This window comes from Otolemur garnettii, unplaced genomic scaffold, assembly GCF_000181295.1.
Source record: "Otolemur garnettii isolate 467f Iridium unplaced genomic scaffold, OtoGar3 scaffold00015, whole genome shotgun sequence".
In the NCBI taxonomy this organism is placed as follows: Eukaryota; Metazoa; Chordata; class Mammalia; order Primates; family Galagidae; genus Otolemur; species Otolemur garnettii.
In genome coordinates this window covers 7,886,026-7,910,558 of record NW_003852410.1, presented here as the reverse complement: position 1 = coordinate 7,910,558, position 24,533 = coordinate 7,886,026, and the positions used below count along the sequence as shown (strand labels likewise).

General features: G+C 38.3%; 1 long non-coding RNA gene across 2 annotated transcripts in view; it reads left to right on the top strand.

Annotated features, from left to right (window-relative positions):
* The window catches only part of LOC111723727, a 28,092-nt gene that overhangs the window by 249 nt on the left and 3,310 nt on the right, over nt 1-24,533 (top strand). The window contains exons 1-2 of one of the 2 annotated variants that reach the window (XR_002772214.1): nt 8,129-8,143; nt 18,097-18,156. This is a non-coding gene — a long non-coding RNA (uncharacterized LOC111723727). Of the gene's footprint in view, nt 1-8,128; nt 8,144-18,096; nt 18,157-24,533 lie in introns of those variants that run through there. The other variant, XR_002772215.1, reaches the window with a different exon arrangement.

Below are 24,533 nucleotides of genomic sequence, written 5' to 3'. Positions count from 1 at the left end.
CTGTCCCATAATTTAAAAGACACATTCTGCAATTCATGTTTGAGACTGGCCCTGGTGTAGAGTCCTGAGAACGTCTCATCCCCCAACTATCTTAACTCTCACCTCTACTCCATTTTCTAATCCCACCTTCCTTTCTCCGCCACCCCTTCCTGCCTTCCTGCCTATAACTGCAAGGCAAGATGAAAAAATGGATAAATTTCATTGGCTTGCCTCACATTCTAGGCTTAAAATAATAAACCTCCCTTCCTATCTTCTATTTTAAACAAAATTTAACTGTGATTCTTAATTATAATTATTCCCATGGCTACAGAGCAGATAACTTCTTAAAGTCCTCTTTAAGAAGTAGCCAAATCCCACTAAAAGTGCTAAAGATTCTCAATTAAATTAATATAACCCGGAAGTTAAGAGGTCTATAAATCTTCTCCTGAATAATTACTTAGAAATTCCCAACGCTTCTTGGTATATCCATAAGCTGAGCTTTCATCCCCAAAGCCAAATGACATACAAAGTTGTTCGTATAAGCAACTGAGATGTAAAACAAAATTTAAATGACATAGCTTGGGAAGGGTAAAAAAAAAAAGGAAAATTACCTCTCTCAATGTCCCTGCTGCCTTTTAATGGAAAAATGATTGAAAGGGCCCATCATAGCATTCATTCTAGTAACCCATGTAAAAGCTGAACTGTAGTTTAATTCTTTTCTTTTCTAGTAATTAACTGGGAATTGCTAATTATTGAACCTGAGTATGTTTTGGTTCATTAAGCATCCTCTTCAATTTTTTCACCCACGAGTGTATTCAACCTTCTTAAAACCAAGCACATAGAGAAACTGACATTTTGAGACCAGTAAGTAGTTCTGGCTGTACCGCTTACAGGAGAGATGGGAAGATTTTTGCTCAAAATTGTTTAGTAATTACCTGATCCACTGATAAATTAGCAGGGCGTTAATTGAGTTACACCTGAAAGGCAGACTCGGCACACTCAGGAGAGAGTAGGAGTGTTTCCATGAAAACCACAGACTGAAAATAAAATAGCAAATGTTGATGAAGGCTGAAAAATGCTAGGAGAATGCCGTGAAAGCGAGTGCTGGGGCTTGTGTTTATTTTGGCAGAAAATGGCCAAAAGTCTGGTTTGTAACAGATATAAATGTATGCTGTAAAAGTCAGCATTGTGAAAAATGTCACTCATGATTTTGAATCTTAAGAATTAGTGTATGTGTTCAAAGTATCCAGTGCCTGCCTTCAGTCAGCTGAAAATTCCCAATAAATTCCTCATTCTCTAGTAAGGGTTGCATAGTTCCAAGATGATAGTCTAGACATCTACATTGCGGTAAAATGATATTTTATGCTTGGATTTTTGTTGATCTAGAAAATGGTCTAAATGATTAAAAAGTGGCAGGAAAAAATCATTTTGTAAGTTGTACTCATATGCCATAGAATGTTCCTTTTTTTTTTTTTCCAGAAGTCTTTGGTTCTGAATATATAATACAAATATTACCTCCAAATGAAAGTTGTGCTTGCATACACAGAGGTTTATAATTTTGATTGTTGTATTTAGGTCATGAAATGTTATTAACTGTGTGATACTTGAAACACTGTCAAGCTCTAATTGCATCCCTGTGATTTGTAGTGAGCTGAGCAGGAGCGTGAACAACGGGAGAGACATTTGGGATCTGCCATGACTACTCAACTCCACAGCCTAGAAAAGTCCACCGATAATATGTAACCAAACAAGGATGGCTTTGTTCCTTTAAACTTTACTGACACTGAAATCAGAATGCCATATAGTTTGCACGTGTCACAAAATATTATCCTTCTGATTTTTAAAAATCCATTTACAATGTAAAAGCCATTCTTAACTAGTGGACCATGCAAACACAGGCTGACCTGGCCTGTGGGCTGAGGTTCCCTGACTTCAGAGGGATATGTGTACTGTCATTTAATCCCCTTGCTTCTAACCTTTGCTATTGTAAAAAGAACTTTAACAGATTAAATTGTACATATGCCATTTATTACGTATAAAAATACCTGAGTCTAAATTTCTCAAAGAAAAAGTCTTGGCTCAAAGGGTCTTTGCTTTTATATATGTTAAGTTTATTATTTTAATAAAAAAATTGAGACAGTTTCACTCTGTTGCCCTGGGTAGAGTGCTATGGCATCATAAGCTCACAGCAACCTTGAACTCCTAGTCTCGAGCAATTCTCCTGCCTCAGTTTTTCATTTTTAGTAGGGACTGGGTCTCACTCTTGCTTAGGCTGGTCTTGCACTCATGAGCTTAAACAATCCACCAGCCTCGGCCTCCCAGACTGCTAGGATAACAGGCATGAGCCACTGTGCCCTGCACCTACATTTATTACTTTTTTGCAGGAATATAGTTGTTGAGATTTTAATTGCATCATATTTCTTACTGTTTTCTGCTGAAAAGGGTAGCACATGAAAAATGCTAGAAAAGTAACTACGTTCAGAACAGATTCTCAGTTTCAGTGTACATTTCTTATTAATATTAGACTCAAATTTTCATGAAAACACAAAGAACTGGGAAACAGAAGGCAATGCACATCTTTTTCAAAAGCAGATCAAGGCAATTTACTAGCACAAAGGGAAAATGTATAGGAATAAATTATTATTTCCATTGAGAACAGCAATAACCCACAGAACCAACCTTCCATTTTCATAGATTGTGAATCTTAGAGTAGCTTGATATCAACGGATGTTTCTTGCAAATTCCAGTTTGGGTATGTAGCATTATAGTGCTACCACTGTAGCACTGCACGAGGTAATCTAGTTATTGTTTGGTTTACCAGACACAGATAACATTATAGACATGCTTCAGCATCCTTACTACTTTAGGATTTAAGGTGGGGTGCATGGGCTGGACTAGGGGTAGAATCCAGAGCAATACCAGGAATCAAATTAGAAAAGACAACAGTACAGCACAGTTCACACGTCAGTCAAAGCCATCAGGAGGGAATGGATTAACTACACGCTTGTAGACAATGAGGGGGGATATAAGGGGAAAGGCACGATTTTAGGATTAGACCAATTTCTGAGTGACTTTGGCAGACCTTTTCAGTTCTCTGATGCACAGCTTTCTAATCATAGAAAGGTATAAAGAGAATCAAGCAAGTATGTGAAAGCCAATGTTCCTCCTCTTTGTCCTGCTCCCCACCATCAGAAAGCAGCCCTCACACCCGGATCACTTGTTCAGTGTCTGAGATATCCCTCTTTATTCAAATAGAATGGCTTTCCTCTCATAGTTCTGGAAAAGGTGAAGCTAAATAAAAATGTAAAACAAAAAGTACATTAGCTACTTATATTAAACTGGCACATAATGATGTTGCTCTAAGAAACACCCAGGATTTTATATGAGGATATGTCATCTGAAAAAAAATCATGTAAGAAGCTCATTATAAAATATAAAAATTTGAAGGCAATAGAGTGAAATGTGATCCAGAGCGTGGAGTTTGGAATAGTAAAGAGACATTTCAAAATCTTGGCTCTGCCAGTAATTACGTGTCCTTGTATAGGTTACTTCTCCTCCAGAATTTCTTTTTTTCCTTAGAGACAGAGTCTCACTTTGTCACCCTTTCTAGGGTGCTGTGGTGTCACAGCTCACAGCAACCTCCAGCTCTTGGGCTTAGGTGATTCTCTTGCCTCAGTCTCCCGAGTAGCTGGGACTACAGACGCCTGCCCCAACACCTGGCTATTTTTTGTTGCAGTTTGGCCGGGGCCAGGTTTGAACCCCCAACCATCGGTATATGGGTGCCCTACTCATTGAGCCGCAGGTGCCAGCAACCTCCATAATTTCTTTATCTATATAAGTGAGAATGGTGCCACACAGGGTAGTCATGACTATGTTCAAGATACCCTAATGGTCAATAATAATTTCTTATTTTACCCACTGCATTTTCAAAGTTCAGTAGATATCTACAACAGCTGCTTTACCTTATAACAAAAATTTCTCCAAAGTCTGAAATCTGGGGCCACGTCTTGCCCTCTGCTTTCTCCCTGTACTTTCTCCTCTGTGTGCGTGGAAGGTGAGAGGAGTTGCTTGCATAACACATATTTAGGCAATCTATTAGGGGGAAATGTGGTAAAGCATGAAAAGAAAATTGGAGTTGCTATTACATTTTTAAGATATTACAAATTACCTTCAAATCAAGGTTGTACACTCCTAGGCTTTGTTAAGCTTTTAGATTTTGTTGGCATGATAAGTAAAAGGTCTTCATACACAAAGAAGGCACAAGTTGTAAAGTAACTAGGACATAAGGACCAAAAAGCAGAAATTTTCTCCGTTCTAGGTACTGATAAGAATCCCCTCATTCTTAGACAATTGCCCAGCAGACAGATATGAATGAGTCTTTATCCAGAAGTGAGTTACAGAGCTTTTTGCTGTTTAGTCATTTGTGTTTTGGTTGTGTTGGTTTTTGCTATGCAAGTCTTTTTTAAAAAATGTACATGGTTGAATTCAATCTTTTCTTTTATCTCTTCGAGATTTTGAGAGATATTAGTAAGACCTTTAGGGTATAAGGCCTCCATGTCTGTTCCCAAAATTTCATAATTTCATTTTTCCCACTGAACTATTTAATGTGTTTGGAATTTTCTTTAGTATATGGTGTCTGAGATAGTTTTACCTGTAACAGGTAAAACTGAGTGGTATTTCCAGAAAAAAAAATTGTTTGTCTCTCATACTGCTGCTCTGTGATATGAAATGCCTCCTTGGCTTGCTGTTCATATATATGAAAGCTACTGACATCTGCATATTAATTGTACTCTAGTTCTTAATTCAACTTTTGATAGCTTAATATTTTAGTTACCCAAAGTTTTCAGGCATGCGTTCATTATATGATATCATCTACAAAACAGTAATTGTTTTGCTACTTTTTAAATAACAGCTTTATTTAGGTATAATTCACATACCATAAAATCCACCATGCTACCTCCTTTTAGAGTTTGTCAAGATATAACATCTTCCCTTTCTTATCTAATTGTATCTCCAATAAATGGAAAATAATAATGGTGATAGGGGCCTCCTTATTTTGTTCTGACCTTTAGTTAGAAATGAATCTTGGGTTGTCCTATTGTTTGATGTTGGCTTTTGAGTTGAGATAAATGTAGTTTTATAATGTCAAGAATGTATTTATCTATTCCTATTTTGATGAATGTTTTAAATATCATACATAGGTAAGTTTGTCAAATATCTTAACCCATTGCTGACCAGTCATGAGTTTTCTGGTAACATGGATAGTTTCTGTGTAAAATCCCCAGTCAAAAATGTATTAAGATGTCAGAAGCACCAAGTGATTCTATATTATAAGCAGTTGAGAGATGAAGAGGGGAGAAAGAATAAAATAGGCTGAATTTGGGGCAACTGGGAATTGAGACTGGGAAAAAATGAATCAAGGAACAGCTGCTATGTTAACATACTGTTGGCCAGCAATTTATGCAGAAATAATCAGGTACCAGATAACTCATGACCAATCAGTAATGTGTTGAGCATGACTTACTTCCAGCTATTATAGCCAGTGTAAATATTCTTTTCTCCCTTTTCGATTTTGCTTTTCCTTCTCCTTCTTGTCTGGATTCCCACCCCTGTGGTGAAGGTGTGTTGCATTTCATCCCACAGGGCTTCTAGGGTGATCTTAGTCACTGCTGGTAGCCTGGTGGCCCTTTTCACTCAGCACATTGTACCTACCACCTACTTCACTGAAAAAAAGAGTTACCAGGTTTCCCCATTCATCTTTTTGCTTTAGTGTAATGTCTAGAAGGAAATTACTATCTCACAGAATCACATTCTAAATCTTTTCTAAAATATAAACATTGTGAGATAAAAGTTAAGTAATTAAACTGTCCTCAAAGTGGACACTGAACATTGCCCAGGCATCTCCCCATTTTTCCTTGATAAGGAGCCTGTTATGTTACCCACACGTCAGCCACAACCCTTCCTTATTCTCCTGAAATAATAAGACAGCTAATCTTTTATTGCTCTCTTGCTACACACCAGGTGCTGGTCTACATGCTTCATAAGCATCACTTCACTTTATCTTCCCAGCACACCTGTGAGGTTGGTGCCAGGAAGTGGTGGGGAAGAATGGATAAGACGGTGAGCTCTAAAGCTAGATGACCTGGTTGGCCACCTGCTTACCTTTCTGCTGCTGCTTCTGCAACTATAAATTATAGATGCTAATAGGATCTACTTCCAGGGTTGTAAAGAACATATGGGAGAACAGATTAGTACTGGGGATATAGCATGACATGAAATACTATGAGATTTAAGAAGTCAGCACCCAAAATAATTTTACACTACATGTTTTCTACTGTTCTCCCACTTTTATAGATGAGAGCAGAGTATTACATAATTTATTGATATATAACATTCCACAGCTAATGGAACCTTCATTTAAATCAAGCCAATTATTCTCCAAAACCTATGCTTTTATACCCTATGTTAGTTTTCTAGGGCTGCCATAACAAAGTGTCACAAACTCAGTGGTTTGAACAACAGAAATGTATTGTGTCACAGTTCTGGAGGCTGGAAGTCCAAGATCAAGCTGGTGGTAGGATTGGTTCTTTCTAAGGGCTGTGAGGAAGAACCTGTCCAGGCCTCTCTCCTAGCTTCTGGTGGTTTGCTGACAAACTTTTGTGCTCCTTGGCTTGAAGGCCATGAATATGTCTAAATTTCCCTTTTTAATAAGGATACTAGTCATGAGGGGCTCACCCTACTCTGGTATGACCATATCCTAACTTGATTAAATACCCCTACAATAACAGTTTTCAAACAAGGTCACATTCTGAGATAGTGGAGACTAGGACTTCAACATGCACACTATAGGGGGCCCCAATTCAACCTGCACCATCTAAGGTACTGTGAAGTACCAAGCTCCCTCCCCTTCCATGGCTGTCAGTGTGTTTGTGGGGCTTACCAGGCACCAGGCACCACCCTTAGGGCTTTTATGTATAATCTTCACTTAATCCTCATGGAATCCTATGAATGAGGTCTTATCATTATTCCTATTATGGCTAAAGAAACTGAGTCACATATGAGTAAGTGTTCTGTGACTCACCCCTCTCCTCCTCTCTTAAGGCTTGGTCCCATGCTTTGTGGACAGGATTCCATCAGGCCCCCACCTGTGCTTCTTTGCAGCTCCGCCCTTGCCATGGGGGGCATCTTGATCCATCTGGTTGTAGATCATGTTTCAAGAATTATCCTGTCTGTCCTTCAGCATTAATAAATAATCACAGAAATAAATGTGTAATAAATTAAAGTAAGTGCTACAAAAAGTAAAGGGGTCATGAGAACAATCGCAGGCTGATGGGTCCAGAGTGCTGTGAGGGCAGCAGTGGAACTAAATAAAGCTGGACAGGATAATGAAGAGCAGATGACAGAGGGATTTATTCTGGCCTCACTACAGTAGAAAACTATTGCAGGGCATGGCCTATGCCAATTTACATGGAAATGGCAAATTATAACAAAGTAGAAAATGTTATAATTGCCTCTGAGCCCACGCCTCTCAGAGACAACCCTTCCTTTGACAAATGAAGATCAGTAGAGCGTTCTCTTCAAAGAGCACATGTGCTTAATTATATTACCTGCCTCTTCACAGCAATAAGGTCCTATCATCTTTTTGTATGCATTTATATTAAACGAGCTTCTGTGGGCCTTAAATTTATATTTTCATTTGCCCCGTATACTTATAGAATTCACTAACAATATGGAAGTCCTATCTCTAACCGTATCTGGGGTATTAACTAATAAATACAATTTTTTTGTTTGTTTTGAGATAGAGTCTTACTTTGTCACCCTCAGTAGAGTGCTGTGGTATTATAACTCATAGCAACCTCAAACTCAGGCTCGAGTGATTTATTCTCCTGCCTCACTCTCCTTAGTGGCTGGGACTATAGGTAACTGCCACAGTGCCCAGCTATTTTTAGAGATGGGGTCTTGCTCTTGCTTGGGCTGGTCTCAAACCTGTAAGCTCAGGCAATCCACCTGCCTTGGCCTCCCACAGTGCTAAGCTTACAGGCGTGAACCACCATGCCCAGCCAATACATAAAATGTTGACCAAGCTGGACTCATTAAAAGCAAACTGCCACATTAAAAGAAACAAGTGAACATAAAGGAAACAAATGATAGCAAGAAAGAGATAGTGAACTACAGAAGCAGAGTAGGGATCTGTGGGGATCGGCACTCAGTCCCAGGCCTGGCTTGCACACCACCTTTTGAAATTGAATGCACATCTCTTGGGAAGTAGACAGGTAGGATTTATGATTGCAAATTTGCCCCTGGGCTTGAAAATTCAAGGTATCTCTGGATCAGTGACTATCCTCCCTCAAGATGGCCAACTAATTCTTCAATGGTAAGTGATACAGCAAATTAGAGAAAGGAAAATGGGAGCCTAGTGTTCATTCCCATTTGCTTCTGTGGGAAGGTAACTTGGTTCCTTCCTTCTCACCTTTCACAGTTTAGATTCTTTGGTTCAGACAGCATCTTTCACCAGTGGGAGGTGTCATGACAGATCAAAATCTCAGCACTGATATATATGGCAAGCCTTTCATGTAAGCTATTTTTTCTAGAAAGATGAACCAAACCATGGCTGAGTTGTCTCTCATGGAAACTATATCCAAACCCAGAAGTCACTGCCAAGCCTTGGAGGAAAACTCTTTCACTTTCTTTGTCTGACAAAGTTGGAGGGTGATTTTCCCACTGTCTTACCCAGTAGAGTGCTGAGGCTTGACCCTTGGGTTTGGGGCCAGGGGTGTGAGGCAGACAGAAGACCTTGCCCTCTGCTCCCTGGGAAAGTGCTTGAGAAGAAGTAGAGTTCCACAGAGTGCTGCTTCTCAGCCTTTGCCCTGCTTTGGGACCTAAACTCTGATCACAAACTGTTGGCCGACAGAAAACTGATTATTGACCTTCAGGAACCTTTGCAGAGATTATCCACTGGCAGTAGAGAATCTGAAGATATTCCTACCTTCTCTAGTTAAATGGTAGTCTAATCATATCCCCAGTTTCTAAATCTGGCAATGTTGGCAAGATCAACATCAATAACACTCTTTTTTTTTTTTTTTTTTTTTTTTTTTTGCTGTTTTCGGCCAGGGCCAGGTTAGAACCCACCACCTCTGGTATATGGGGCTGGCACCCTATTCCTTTGAGCCACAGGCACCACCCCCAACACTCATATTTCTAATTAACCTCGTCCCCTTGGAAAGCAATCTTTTTTTACTCTTTAGATTCTCTGTACATTGCATTACTCCTACAAATAATCAAATCTTTTTTACTACAATAAAATAAAGATCTAAGTCAATTAAACAGCTAGAAAAAGAAGTAGAACAAACTATGGTTGCTGATAAGTTACCATGGAAACAAAATCCAGACTGGAATCCACTTCTAGTCTCCCTTGGGTTGGGAACTCATAGACCTATTCTGCATCAAAGCAGCAAAAAGAAAAGAGAAAGATCAGAATGTGGTCAACTGTCAAGACTTTCAATTGCCTTTGTGTGTGTATGTATACACATATACACACACTTACACACATATATCAACATCCATGTGTGTATATCTCTCTATGATAGTAGATGGTTTTCACTTGTGTTCCTATACGTCAATTTAGATGTGTGTGTGTGTATACACATATACACACACTTACGCATATATCTACATCCATGTGTGTATATCTCTCTATGATAGTAGATGGTTTTCACTTGTGTCCCTATACTTCAATTAATTTAGATGTGGTAAGGCAAAGAAGAAAAAACACTTTCTATACTGCAAACAATACAGATTAATAAGCTTCACATACCATATGAATAAGCTATGTTTTTATCACCTGATTTGAAACAATGTCTAGACTATTGTTTCATCAACCCAGGTTTTAAGGATCAGAGAAATATGTAAAAAGCTCCAAAGAACATAGTTCTACAGACATTTTTGCTCTCATAAACCCTATAATTAATTAAGAAAACAATCTAATGCACATCTTGCAGGCTGAAATTGAAAATCTTGCCCCATGCTGTCTTCAATCTAAAATAAAACATCTTTTTCTCTATCATTCTGTCATGTACTGGAAGATAGTATCAGAAGGCACTTCTTCACATTTTAGTTTATATTAAAATAAATATGATATATGTCATGAGTGGGAAGACTAAAAGACAAACCTATCAAAAATAACTATAGCAACTTCTTAAAAGATAAGACAGTATAAAAAGATATGGATGGAAACAACAAAAAGTTAAAATGCATGGAGGGGATGAAGTTTAAGTGTAGAAATTATAGATTTCTCTTTACTTGTGTGCTTGCTTATAGGCAGAATTTTAAAAAATAATCAGTTGTAAAATGTATTTTTCAAGCCTTATGGTAACTTCAAATCAAACAAACCTATGACAGACACACAAAAAATAAGAAATAAGAAATTAAAAATATAGTCCCAGAGAAAATCACTTTTTAACAAAGGAAGACAGGAAGGAAAGAAAGAAGAGAGGACCACAGAACAACCAGAAATCAAATAACAACATGGCAGTAGTTAAGTCCTAACCTATCAATAATAACATCGAACAACTATGTAGTGATGGCTAGAAAAAGAAGTAGAATAACTACTTGGTTCTCAAGTATGGCCATTAAACATACTATTTAATAGCATAAACAGTAACTATTATACTTTTTAGTGAATGGACCAAACTTTCCAATCAAAAGACATAGAGTGGCTCAATAAATTAACAAAATTAGCCTGTCATATGTTGTCTTCAAGAAATAATTCACCTATAAGGAAACACATAAACCGAAAAATCAAGGGATAGAAAAACTAATCCATGCAAATGGAAAACAAAAAAAGAGCAAGATTCGCTATACTTGTATCAGATAAAATAGATTTCAAGACAAAAACTGTAAAAAGAGACAAAGAAGGTCTTTATATAATGATAAAGTAGTCAATTCAGCAAGAGAATTTAATAATTCTAAAAATATAATCACTTAACCCTGGAGCACCCAGATAAATAAAGCAAATATTATCAGATCTAAAGAGAGATAGAATCAATACGATAATTATTGAAGATTTCAACACTTCCCTTTCAACATTGGACAGATTATCCAGACAGAAAAATTAACAAAGAAACTTTGGACTTAACCTTCACTGTAGACCAAATAGATATTTATCCAACAACTGCAAAATACACAATACACATTCCTCTCCTCAGCTCATAGACCATTGTCAAGAACAGACCATATAGTTGGCCACAAAAAGTCTCAAAAGAAATTGTAATCATATCTAACATACCAAGAATTTCTCCCTACCAAAGTAGAATAAAACTAGAAATAAAGAACAAGAAATTTAATCTTAAATGATGCAAAGACATGGACATTAAGCAATATGCTCCTGGATGACAGGTAAGGTGAATCAATGAAGACATTAAGAAGAAAATTTAAAAAATCTCTTGAAGCAAATGAAAGTGAAAACACAGCATATCAAAACCATGGGATATAACAAAAGTAATAAGAGGAAAGTTTATAATAATGAGTGCTTATATAATAAACAACCTAACAATGTATCTCAAAGAACTAGGAAAATAAGAGCAAATCAAACCCAAAATTAGTAGAATAAAGAAGAACAGAGCAGAAATAAATGAAATTGAAAACAAAAAATGAAATCAACAAAGCAAAAAGTTTGGTTTTTGAAAAGATAAAAATCAACACACATTTAGCCATAGTAAGAAAAAACACCAAAATAAGTAAAATCAGAGATGAAAAAGATGACATTATAACTAATACTGCAGAAATCCAAAGGATTATTAGAGACCACTGTGAGCAACTACATGCAAATAGTTGCAAATATTAATGCAAATAGTAAACCTAGAAGAGATTGATACATTCTCTTCTGTATGTGTATGTGTATGATGCAGACACATACCACCTGTCAAGATTGAACCAGAAAGAAATCCACAGGCTGAATAAACCAGTAAAAGTGGGAGAAAAGTGGTGGAACCAGTAATAAAAAGTCTCCCATCAAAGAAAAGTCCAGGAGCCAATGGCTTCACTGAATTCTACCAAACATTCAAAGAGTATCATTCCTACTTAAACTACTCAAAAATAGTAGCAAATATTTGGTTTGCAAATATTTGGTTTGATACTAGCAAACCAAATTCAACAACAAGTTAAAAAGATTACTCATCATGATCAAGTGGGATTCATCCCAGGGATGGTTTAACATATGCAGAACAATGTGACAAATCCTATCAACAGAATGAAGAACAAAAAACATATGATCATTTCAATTGATGCTAAAAAACATTCAATAAAATTCAACATCCCTTCATGATAAAAACTCTCAAAAACCTGAGTTTAGAAGGGAATTACCTCAACATAATAAAAGCCATATATTATATGACACACAGCTAGTATCACACAGAATGGGTAAAAACTAAAAGCCTTTCCTCTAAGATGTGTAACAAGGCAACGGTGCTCACTTTTACCATTTGTTATTCAACACAGTACTGGAAGTTCAAGCTAGAGCAATCAGCCAAGAAAAAGAAAGAGCATCCAATCTGGAAAGGAAGAAGTCAAATTATCCTTGTTTGCAGATGTTATGATCTTAAAACTAGGGAAACATAAAGACTCTACACCAAAAAAATTATTATTAATGAATTTAGTACAGTTGCAAAAATCAGTAGTTTTTCTATATGCCAACAGAAAACAATCTGAAAAAGAAACCAAGAAAATAATCCCATTTATAACAGCTACAGATGAAATAAAATTTCTAGTAATATTTTAATTAAAGACATAAAAAAATTCTACAATGAAAACTATATAACATTCATGAAAGAAATTGAAAAGGCCACAAAAAAATGGAAAGATATTCCATGCTTATGGACTGGAACAATAAATACTGCTAAAATATCCATACTACCCAAAGCAATTTATAGAATCAATAAAACCCCCACTAAAATACCAAACATTCTCCACATAAGTGGAAAAAATAATTCTAAAATTTATATGGAACCACAAAATACCAGAATAGCCCAGGCTATACTGAGCAAAAAAGAATAAACCTGGAGGAATTATATTACCTGACTTAAAATTATATTACAGAGCTGTAGTAACCAAAACAGCATGGTACTTGCATAAAATCAGACACATAATCCAAAGGAAGAGAATAGAGAACCCAGAAATAAATTCACACATTTATTATAACTTTAAACTTATCTTTACTTACCAAGAATATATAGTGGAGAAAGGATAATCTCTTCAAAAAATATTGCTGGAAAAACTGAATATCCATATACAGAAGAATGAAACTAGACCCTTATCTCTCACCATATACAAAAATCTAATTAAAATGAATTAAACATGTAAATCTAAGACCTGAAACTACAAAAATGCTAGACGAAAACTTTGGGAAAATACTTCAGGATATTGGTGTGGGCATTACACTGAGTAAAAACCCCCAAAGCATAGGCAACCAAAGCAAAATTCAACAAACATGACCATATCAAGCTAAAAACTTACACAGTGAAGGAAGCAATCAACAAAAGGAAGAAACAGCCCACTGAATGGGAGAAGATATTGCAAACTATCCACGTGACAAGGGATTAATAACTATAAAATATAAGGAGCTCCACAATTCAATAGGAAATATCAAATAATTTGATAAATTGTGGGCCATGAATCTGAATAGACATTTCTCAAAAGAAGACATACAAATTTCTAACAGGTATATGAAATAATGATCAACATCATCAGTCATCAGAGAAATGCAGATTGAAACTACAATGAGATATCATCTCACCCCAGTTAAAATGGCTTTTACCAAAAAGATAGATAATGAATTCTGTGGAGGATGTAGAGAAAGAGGAACTCTGGTACACTGTTAAGGGGAGTGTACATTAGTGCAACCACTATGGAGAACAGAATGGAGTCTCCTCAAAGAACTGAAAAAAGACCTCCATATGACTCAGCAATCCCACTGCTGAGTGTATATCCAAAGGAGGGGAAATCAGTATATTGAGAAGATATCTGCACTCTCCTGTTTATTAAAGCAGTATATACAATTGCCAAGATTTGGAATCAATGTAAGTGTCCATCAACAGATGAGTGAAAAAAGAAATTGTGGTATATATACCCAATGGGATAGCACAAAACCAAGAAAAGAGTGAAATCTTGCCATCTTCAACAACATGGATGAAACTGGAGAACATTCTGTTAAGTGAAATAAGCCAAGCACAGAAAGACAAATATCACGTGTTCTCACAGGTGGGAGCAAAATATTAAAAACAATTGATCTCACAGAGAGAGAACAGAATGATGGTTATAAGAAGTTGGGTAATGTAGTGGTAAAAGGGGTGGGGATAAAGTAGAGATTGTGAATAGGTAGAAAAATATAGTTCAATAGATAGAATGAACAATATTTGATAGCACAATAGTAACTATAATCAACTTAGGGCATACTTTAAAATAACTAAAAGAGTGAAATTTAAATGTTTCTAACACTAAGAAATGATCAATGCCTGAAATGATGGATATCCCAATTACTTTAATTTGAGTAATTCATATCCACATGCCTATATCAAAACATCATGGGGCGGTGCCTGTGGCTCAGTCAGTAGGGCACCGGCCCCATATACAGAAGGTGCTGGGTTCAAACTTGGCCCTGGCCAAATTGCAACAACAACAACAAAATAGCTGGGCATTGTGGTGGGCACCTGTAGTCTCAGCTACTTGGGAGGCTGAGGCAAGAGAATCACCTAAGCCCAAAAGCTGGGGATTGCTGTGAGCTGTGATGCTACGGCACTCAACTGAGGGTGACAAAGTGAGACTCTGTCTCTAAACAAACAAACAAACAAACAAATAAATCACATGGACTGTATAAAGGTCTATAACTATGTGCCCATACTAATTAAAACTTTAAAAAAACAAAATAAATGTGACAGAATCATTGCTTTTAGGGGTATACTATGTGCTGCCAGGCCTCATGAGAACGTTTACAGTGGGAGAATTCAGGAACTATGAGTTGCCTTCCTGCATAGCATGCTGTATAATAGATGCTTCATTAACATCAAATGAGCCAACAACTCTTTTTTGGCTTTCCATTAAGAGTTACTTCCCAGGTTCAAACTCACCTAACAGAAGTGAAAGAGAGGCACTAAGACTGGCAGAAAATTCTCAGACCACCAAGGCTTGTATGAAAGGTCTTTACTGATGGGGGGAGGGAGGCTGCAGAGCAGCACTGAAGAGGGGAGAGAGTGGGGAAGAGAAGAGAGAGTAGAGAAGAGGAAGGGAACAGAAGGAAGGCAGAGAGCAGAGAAGGAAGACAGAGGAAGGTCCTCTTATATAGGGGAGTTTTAGAATGGTGAGGGCTGGTGGGATAACCAATAAAGAGGTATTCCTCCAGCAGAAAGAGTCATTGGGTCGGGCAGCAGGAAACGGGAACAGGGTGATGAGGTAAGCACGCCACTCCCTGTGCTAGGGGAGGAGTTGTAAGTTTAAGGGTAGGAAGGAGCTTTTTTAGGGGAAGGGGCTTTCTGAGGCAATAATCTAACATTCCTCCCTTCTTGAAATTTAAAAAATAGAAGATTGGCCTTGGGAAAGTGGATGTCGAGTTCTCTCTTCTGTAATTTCTTCCTGCTGAGAGGGGCACGTAGTTTTTATTGGCCAACTAGAGAATGATTATGAATTTTGTTGGGAGGATACAGTGGCTGTTTCAAAGTGGTGTTCAGGAAGGTCTTGGAGTCTGGAGCAGATGTAGCTCATTCACGGAGAACAGTTTCTTTCTTCTTGTAGGTTGGGAGCTGTATCTGGGATGTAGGTTTGAAGTATTAGCTGAGTAGTTACCTGTTAGGATAACTTTGAGCGTTGGGTTTGAATAAAATGAGTTATGTATGGAGTTAGGTAGTAATATAATTGTAGAATAGAGACTTGGAATTTATTTGTGAGACGAAAGAAAGCTTTGAGAAATTGTAGTAAAGTTTGAGAGTTGGAGTGAAACAACTTGTGGAGATAGATGAGGAGGTTTCGAGTGGGAGGTTGATTTGTTTCTTTATTGTATTAACAATAGGGGTAGAAATAAGTAGGAGGTGAGAGGAGGTATTGGAATAGGTTAGTTAGAGGCAGTAGGTAAGAGGGTTGTCGGATTTAATAAAGTACATTGCAGAGATTTAAAAGGAGTGGAAATGGAGGTTAGGAGAGGTTTATGAGGGTTATCTTGAGTAGTATTATATAAAGAAATGGAGAAAAGTTGGGAATTTATGTTTTTGAGGTATTTAGTTAATTTTAAAAGGAGAGGAGTTTTTGTTTTATACTGGGTAGAAGAAAGTTGTGAAGAAGGTTTGTTTATGGTAACAGTTTTGAAGTTTGGGGATAAAAGGCTTGTATAATAGGTTGAAGTTTTAAGAGAATAGATTGAGGAAATGGATATTGATGTTGAGAAAGAAAAATAGAAGGGTTTTTTAGTTTAATAAGAATTGGAGAGTAGGAGGTAATTGAGGGGGTTTTGTATTTTAAATTTTAGGATTTGCTCTGGTGGAATAGGCTAGGGCAATGGGCTTTTTATGGTTTGGGAAAGGATGAGGCAGAGTGAGGCAGAAGGAGATGGGTCAGCATTTATCAATTTAAGATTAAAAGGATGTTATTTAATTTGGAAAGTATGTTATGTTTCAAAAGGGGAATTGGATAGGAAGTAATATTAAAAGGAATATATAAACGAGAAATTGCCAATTATATAGTCTAAAAAAGGAGTTTGATGTGGACAGTGGGAAAAATATTTTACCCAAGAATAGAGTTAGGTAATAGGAGGTAGGACCCCTGAACTTTTTAAGAATTAAGTTAGCTCTTGTGTCTAATAGGAAGGCAATCACTTTACCTGCCATCATCAGAGTTACTTCATGGCTCTGTAGAGGTGCATTGGGTGAGAGAAGACAGGGTTCCGGTCAGTCTTCAGAAGAGGCAAGCCCCCATAAGTTTGCTGTATGTAGGTGCCACAGTTTGGCTGGCTCCACGGCCTCTTTGGGCCAAGGGGCAGTCAGCCTTCTAATGGCCCTGGCGGGGGCCTGGGACTGAGGCAACGTCATACCCAGTTGTCTTCACTGTATTTGTAGTAAGGTCTAGGTGGTTGAGTTATGAAGTAGCCTTTTGCCTCTGATGACTTAGGTAGGTTAGAATGATGGCCTTAGTGACACCGTAATGTTTTGAGCTAGGATTTGATAATTTGGGGGTTGAGAATTTTTATTTTCCCTTCAGAAAATATCATCTCATCCCGTGTAAATTTTAAAGGCTGTGTTTAAGATCATGGCCTGGGGTGTTAGGGGTCCGTGCTCCAAGTGTTTTAGCTTAAGTTTGATGTCGTGGTAATTTTGGTTAAAGAAATAAGTTATAAGAATGCTTTTTCCCCACTTATAGTTTTAGGATTTAAGTTAGTATATTTAATAAAAGTCTCCATAAGGTGTTGGAGGAAAGTTGTATGATTTTTAGATTTATTTTGTATGATTTTCTGTAATTTATTATAATTGATAGCCTTTTTGGTGGAAGCTTTAAAGTCTGTAAAGAATGTAGGTAATAAAAATGTTTCTACTTTTTCTCCCAGTATAATTATTATAATTCCAATTTGGCTAGAAGTTAAGGATGGCAGTATTATTTGTAGGATGTTTATTGATTGATATGTCAAATCGATTTGCTGCCTCTTTCGCCTTCTCCCACACTCGCTGGTGTTAGTTAGAAGTTAGGGTATTAGGTAAAAATAATAAAAATATTATGTTAGGTAAGTTCATAGGATATAGTAATAAATTGAAATTTTTGTATAAAATGAGAAGGATTAGAAGTAAAGGAATTTAGTTTATATAGTGGCATTGTAGGAAGAGTTGGAGGAAGAAAGGGGTAAGAGGTTTGGAAGTGTTTTTAAAGTAGTTGGCATTGGTCTGAGTCCCGCTGTGGGGCGCAGGAAATGTGGCAGACAGAAGACTCATTCCGGGATGTTACCCGTGTGGGGCCCAAGTCTCTCTGATCAAGGCTTTGCCTGTGGATGGTGTAAGGTGGGCAGTGGCCCCCGGTTCACTGGGCTTGGGTCCTCCTGGAGCCAGGCTGCCTGGGAATGTAGTTTAAAGCAGGTGACAAACTCTATCTAAGGTTAACAAGCACCATAAGGGAAAGTTGAAAAGAACCTTGAAGAAAGAATTCTGAGGGCTAGTTGGAGGGGAAGAGTTAGGAGATGAGTTTAGATTGGTTGACGGAGAAGTAGGAGGGATAGAGGGTGGAGGTAACTGGGCGTTTGTTTCAGGACTGGTGGTTGCATTCCTATGTAGCAGGGGGTTATCAGTTGGGTTGAATAGGCTTTGTTTATGGAGATAGAGAGTAGACAAGTTTTTTGTTATAAGAAGTTTGGAATTACTTGAACATAAATTAGGTTTGGTTTTAAGATTTGAGAAGTTCTGAATATAGAAGACCTCGCTCTATTTGCCAAGGTGCTCAGAATAGTTATATACATTTTAAATTAAAGAAAAATTAAATGAATTATAGTTTGGTTAGATACTTTGGTTATTTAGTTTGTAAAATAGTCAAACCTGGGTAGAGAATTTAATTGATTTTTTGGCTTTAAGTTAATTCTAATTTTACCAGGTGGCATGATAAGTACCCCGAGGGGGAACTAGGTGGGACTGAATGACCTGCACTCCTGGTGATTAGTCGCAAGAATAAAGCGGGAGAATAAACCCTCTCTGCTGCTTTGTGCTGGCCATGTGCTGGCCAAGTGAACAAGGACGACTGTTTATAGCATAGCCATCACTATGCTTAAACAGTGTCAGACCTATGAGGCTGAGGAAGCTTGAAACCTGATGTCAGGAATTTTCGTGTGAGGCGTGGAAGCCCTGGGCTAAGCCACACAAGGTTAATGGGAATAGGGTATTCAAGCTCGGAGAATGGGTAAATTGCCAGGAATGTAAGCACTTTAGTCCATGATTTAGGGAAAATCCTCACTCCCAAAGGGTACTTAACAAATCTGGATGAGGCTGATGTTGCGTACTGGTTAGAGCGCCTTGGCAGATAGACACAAGCTGATGCGGTGGTGAGTTGCCAGGAGTGGGTGAAGTGGATAGGGAGCCCCAGGGAGCTAAAACCCTGTGGAAGGGGTGGAAGCTACCCTTGGGAACATTCCCCAATTACATCCAGCTTCTGACACCAGATGAAAGAGAGGCACTTTGACTGGCAGAGAATTCTCAGACCACTGAGACTTGTACGAAAGGTCTTTATTGGTGGGGGGAGGGAGGCTGCAGAGCAGCATTGAAGAGGGGAGAGAGTGGGGAAGAGAAGAGAGAGAGAGTAGAGAAGAGCGAGAGGGAAGAGAAGGAAGGCAGAGAGCAGAGAAGGAAGACAGAGGAAGGCGGGAGAGAGAGAGAAATGGCGGGGGGGGGAACATATTCTTATATAGGGAGATTTTAGAATGGTGATGGGCTGGTGGGATAACCAATAAGGAGTTATTCCTCCAGCAGAAAGAGCCATTAGGGGCAGGCAGCAGGAAATTGGAACAGGGTGATGATTTAAGCACTCCACTCCCTGTGCTAGGGGAGGAGTTGTAAGTTTAAGGGTAGGAAAGGGCTTTTTTAGGGGAAGGGGCTTTCTGAGGCAATAATCTAACAAGAAGTTCCACCATGGGAAACTGATGAAATTGATCACAATAATGGATTTGATTCCAACATGACATTGTATCTTAGAGCAAAATGACTACAGACCATCTTCATATTCTTTTTCAGTTTTATTAGGTAAGGACTGAACTATTAATTTTTCCTACCTAAATGGCCTAATATTCCAGGAATCTTTCTGGTTAAAGTTCCTGTCGGACACTAAATACCACACCCCCAAAATGAAATTGTTGGAACTATCTTGCTGTGTGTTATGAACAGTTGGAATCAACAAGGTAGCAACACTCAGTTCTTAGAGAGCTAGACCCAGTAATGGGAAAAATGCAGCCCTGTTGGCATTGCCAATGCTGCAGGAAATCTTGTCTCTTAGAAGGAACAATCCTCAAACAATTGACAGGAAAACAAAAGCAAAGTTTCAGATCTCTTTAAATCAGAGTAAGCAAATTATCAGCTCATTACTTTAAGTCAGGAGGCACTTCAAACTTCCCCTCAGTAAACCTCTCCTATTTCATAGAAGACTTGGGTAAATGATTTGCTTAAAGATATTCAGGAAGCTAGTGAGAAAATCAAAATGAGTAGCCATTTTCATAATATCCTTTTCTCCCAACAAACTAAATTCTTATGCCTCAGATTGCACAGAAATTTGAATGAAATCTTTCAGTTGCAAATATGCCAGGATGCTTTAACTGGGGATCTCTACTCCTCTATAAGAACTTTATAAGCATTCCTTCAACAATGGCCAGGGAAATGCTTTTAACCTACCACTGTCTACTTTGAAGTTGTTTCCAGATGTGGGTCATTGTAAATAAAGCTGATATAATAAACATTTGTGTACAAGTCTTTGCAAGTGTATATACTTTCATTTGTTTTGGTTAAATACCCAAAAGTGTCACTGCAGAGTTATGTGGCAAATAAATATTTTTTTAAAAAACTGACAAATGTTTTCCCAAGTGGTTTCATCATTCCCACTCCCAGTAGCAGTTTATGGCAGTTCCAATTGCCTCTCTACCTTACCAACATTCAGTATATATTTGTATGTCAATAATACTCCTTATTTTAAAAGGAAAACAAACAAACAAACAACAACAATAACAACAACAACAGCAACAAAAAACCAAAAAGCTTAAACTCACTCCCCTTACCACCCAAAATTGGTTCTCTGATTGGTTCAGGCTAATCTCCTGACTAATATCAACACCATCTTTTTTTTTCTCTCTGTTGATAGTCTGCAAAGGCAGCATTTAGGAGATTCAGGCTCTAGATGGCACACTCCATGCCATCCTTAGCAGATTTTGTATTTTGCCTAGACTTCCATTACCACATTCAAACATAATTACATTTCTAATATTGGGGTTAGTTGGGGTGGGAGGGTTATTTGTTTAAAAAAAAAAAAAAAAGGTCTATCACCATTGTCCAGGCTACAGTACAGTGGCATAATCATAATATAGTACACAGTAACCTCTAATTCTTAAGGCTCCAGTGATCCTTCTGCCTTAGCCTCCCAACTAACAGGGACTACAGGCTAATTTTTACATTTGTTATAGGGATGAGGCAAGGTATGTTACCTAGGTTGGTCTCGAAGTCCTGGCCTCAATTAATACTTATGCCTTGGCCTCCCAAAGTATAGTCAGGATTCTTTATGTGATGTATGAAATCTAAGTTAAGGAAGAAAGATTTGAAGTATGATTTTGTGTGTATTTATTGTGGGCATTGTTGTATAGAAAGAATTCCTAACTTTGATCAGATAAGAATTTCCAGGCTATGTGGTTTCTAATATCTACCCAAGTTCTAAGATTCTACAAATTACTTCATAGTATGAAGTATAGTATGATAGTATTTCTCAAAATATATCAATACTATCATATAGTATGAAGTATAGTATGATAGTATATCTCAAAATGTCATATAGTATGAAGTATAGTATGATAGTATATTTCAAAATATATCAATACTATTATACATTTATCCATTATTCTTTATATTTGGTCTTCAGTTTACCAGGAGATCAGAAATATTTTATAACAATTGCCTACTAGTTACAGATTATCAAAACACCAAGCTGTAATCACTTTCCCTGCAGCCTATTTCCATAGCTGCCATCTCTAGCTACCATCTAATTTTCTACTGACTGAGCCCACAGATAATCATGCTCTAGCTTCCTTTCCTGGACTTCTCTTTCACCTGTTGTTGATACGAAGCTGTAGAGAGCAATGTACATAGAAACAGCTTACCAAGGAAGCACCTTGTGATAGTAAGGTTGGGCAGCTAAAGGTCATGATCATAGAAATTATGTCAAAGGTCAGAGACAAATGAAGATCATAAGATCAAAAGTGAAGGGGGCAGAGCCAAGATGGCGGACTGCAGCCAGCTTTTTACAGAAGCTCCCGTCCAGAAGGAGGCTTAAAGGACAGAAGTTTAGCAAGAGAGCTGATGGTTTGGAGTGGAGCCAAGAGAGAAGATTGAAGAGTGCACTTCAACCTTCCTGAGGTGAGCTGCAACCCCAAAAATAGAACCAAAAGGTACAAAATCCACCACCAGATGGACGGGAGCCTCCTCCCACACAAGAAGGGCTTGCAGTTTACTCCATGAAAACAAGTGAGCAGAGTTCAAACATCCTCCCACTCTATCCCACAGGAGAGACCCCCTAAAAACTGGACCTCCTACCCCTGCTGGCATGCCACAGCACCCTCCTGCCAGGCATAAAACTGTAAAACTGTATAAAACTGTGTATATTCCCCATCTGCAACACTGAACTCTGAGGATCTCCCCCCCCCCCCCACCGAGGTCTGGAGGTTTGTTACCTATGGAGTCCAGATTCTTGGGCATCTCTTTGAGAGAAGTGGAGGGGGAAAGGGCTGGTGCTGACTGTAGCACAGGAGTGAGGAGAAGAAAGTTGGCTCAGAAGGAAGCCATACAGCAACAGTGGCATCCTGAGCTGCGAACTGACGCCATTCCAGATAGTCAAGCCCCATCTCTCTGGGCAAACAGAGGTTCCGGACAGCAGCCACAGACAGAACAGAGTTGGTAACTTTCATAAGTAAAGAGACCATGAGCACCAGCCCTCAGGGGAATAGCTGAGACCAAGGCAGTGGGCAGGAAGTGGCTGGAATTGACACCTGAGTGTAAACTTTAATTTGCTTGCTGCCCAGAGCTCAGTTCTTCACCAGCTCTAGCAGCCTCTGACTTGGTGGAAGAATCTAGCCAGGAAAGGGGCTGGAATTAAGAGAACATTCACAGCCTAATTTAAATATGCAAGGCCCCCCTGCCAGATGCAGATTTCCAGGTGATTTTGGCAGTGATAAACCCTGGGAGCAGTTGCCTACTGAAGTGAATAGGGTCACAGACCTGGGGGATTATGAGTGACTGGGTGCAAGTTGGGGAAGGAGGTATTAACCTTCCCAGACTAACCCATTTGCTGGATGGGTTCCTTTGCCCTCACAGAGCACTGGAGCAAGTTATATCCAAGCTGTGAGCAGACCTCTCTTATCTAGCTGCTGGAGACATTTGAACTCTTCCACCTGAAATGGGTGCTGACTGGGACAACTGATTTGGACCCCTTAAACCGGGCAGACCACCCAGGGATTATTCAAAGAGGCACCATGGGTGTATGGTTGAGGGAAGGTTTGATTTTCCTTGCCTAATTGTTTGTGGGGGGCAAGGTGACTTAATGGCTGGTATTTCTCCATAGCAGAGACTTCAACCAAGAGTAACTGAATCACTAGGGTAGGACAGAGACCAGCTAAAAATAAGACAGAGCCATTTAGCCCCACCACACCAAGCAGGTCCTCAGTCTATCAGGCCTTAACACCATATGGGTCCTTGACAAACCTTAAGGGGAATAGCCAAATGGGGTAAAATAAACATGTGGCAGAATCAGTGGAAAAGCTCTGATAATATGAATAACCAGAGTAGATCATCCCAAAAAAAAGGATGTGGCTGGTAATATGAATAACCAGAGTAGGCCAACCCCACCCCAGAAAAGGATGTGGCAGATGGAACTGAAGATTCTCTATATAAACAGATGGCTGCAGTGTCAAAAATTGAATTCAGAATTATAGAATAGAGGCAAAGATAGAACCAAAAGTTCAAGGAGCATTCCAAAAGTTCACTCAAGAATTCAACGAATTCAAAGACAAAACCACCAAAGATTTTGAAACATTAAGGCAAGAGATTGCAACCCTCAAAGATCTGAAAAATACAGTAGAATCTCTTGGTTACAGAGTGCAAGAGGCAGAAGAAAGGATCTCAGACATAGAAGAATTAGCTTCTGAATATGTCCAAACATCCAAAGAGAATCAGAAATGGAAAGCAAAAAGGGATCATTCTCTCAGAGAGCTCTGGAATAATTTGAAGAAAACTAATATTTGCCTTATAGGAATCCCTGAAGGTGATGAAGTTGCTTTGCAAAACACAGAGGCTCTTCAGTATGAAATTATGAAAGAGAACTTTCCAGATATGTCAAGAGATCCTGAAATCCAGATTTCAGACAGCTTCAGAACCCCAACACAACTCAACCTGAATAAGACATCCCCCAGACACATCATAATTAACTTCACTAAAGTTAATATGAAAGAGAAAATCTTGAAAGAAGTGAGACGTAAGAAAACCATAACCTAAAAGGGGAAGAATATTAGAATAACTGCAGATCTCTCTGCTGAAAACTTTCAGGCAAGAAGAGGGTAGTCATTGACATTTAATCTCTTAAAACAAAGTAACTTTCAGCCCAGGATCCTGTATCCAGCTAAACTGATTTTCATTTATGATGGATAAATTAAATACTTTAATGACATACATGCATTGAAGAAATTTGCCATAACTAAACCAGCTCTCCAGGATATTCTCAGACCTATTCTCCATAATGACCAGTGTAATCCTCCACCACAAAAGTAAACTAACTCAGAAACTATTGATCAAACTCCAACTTCTACA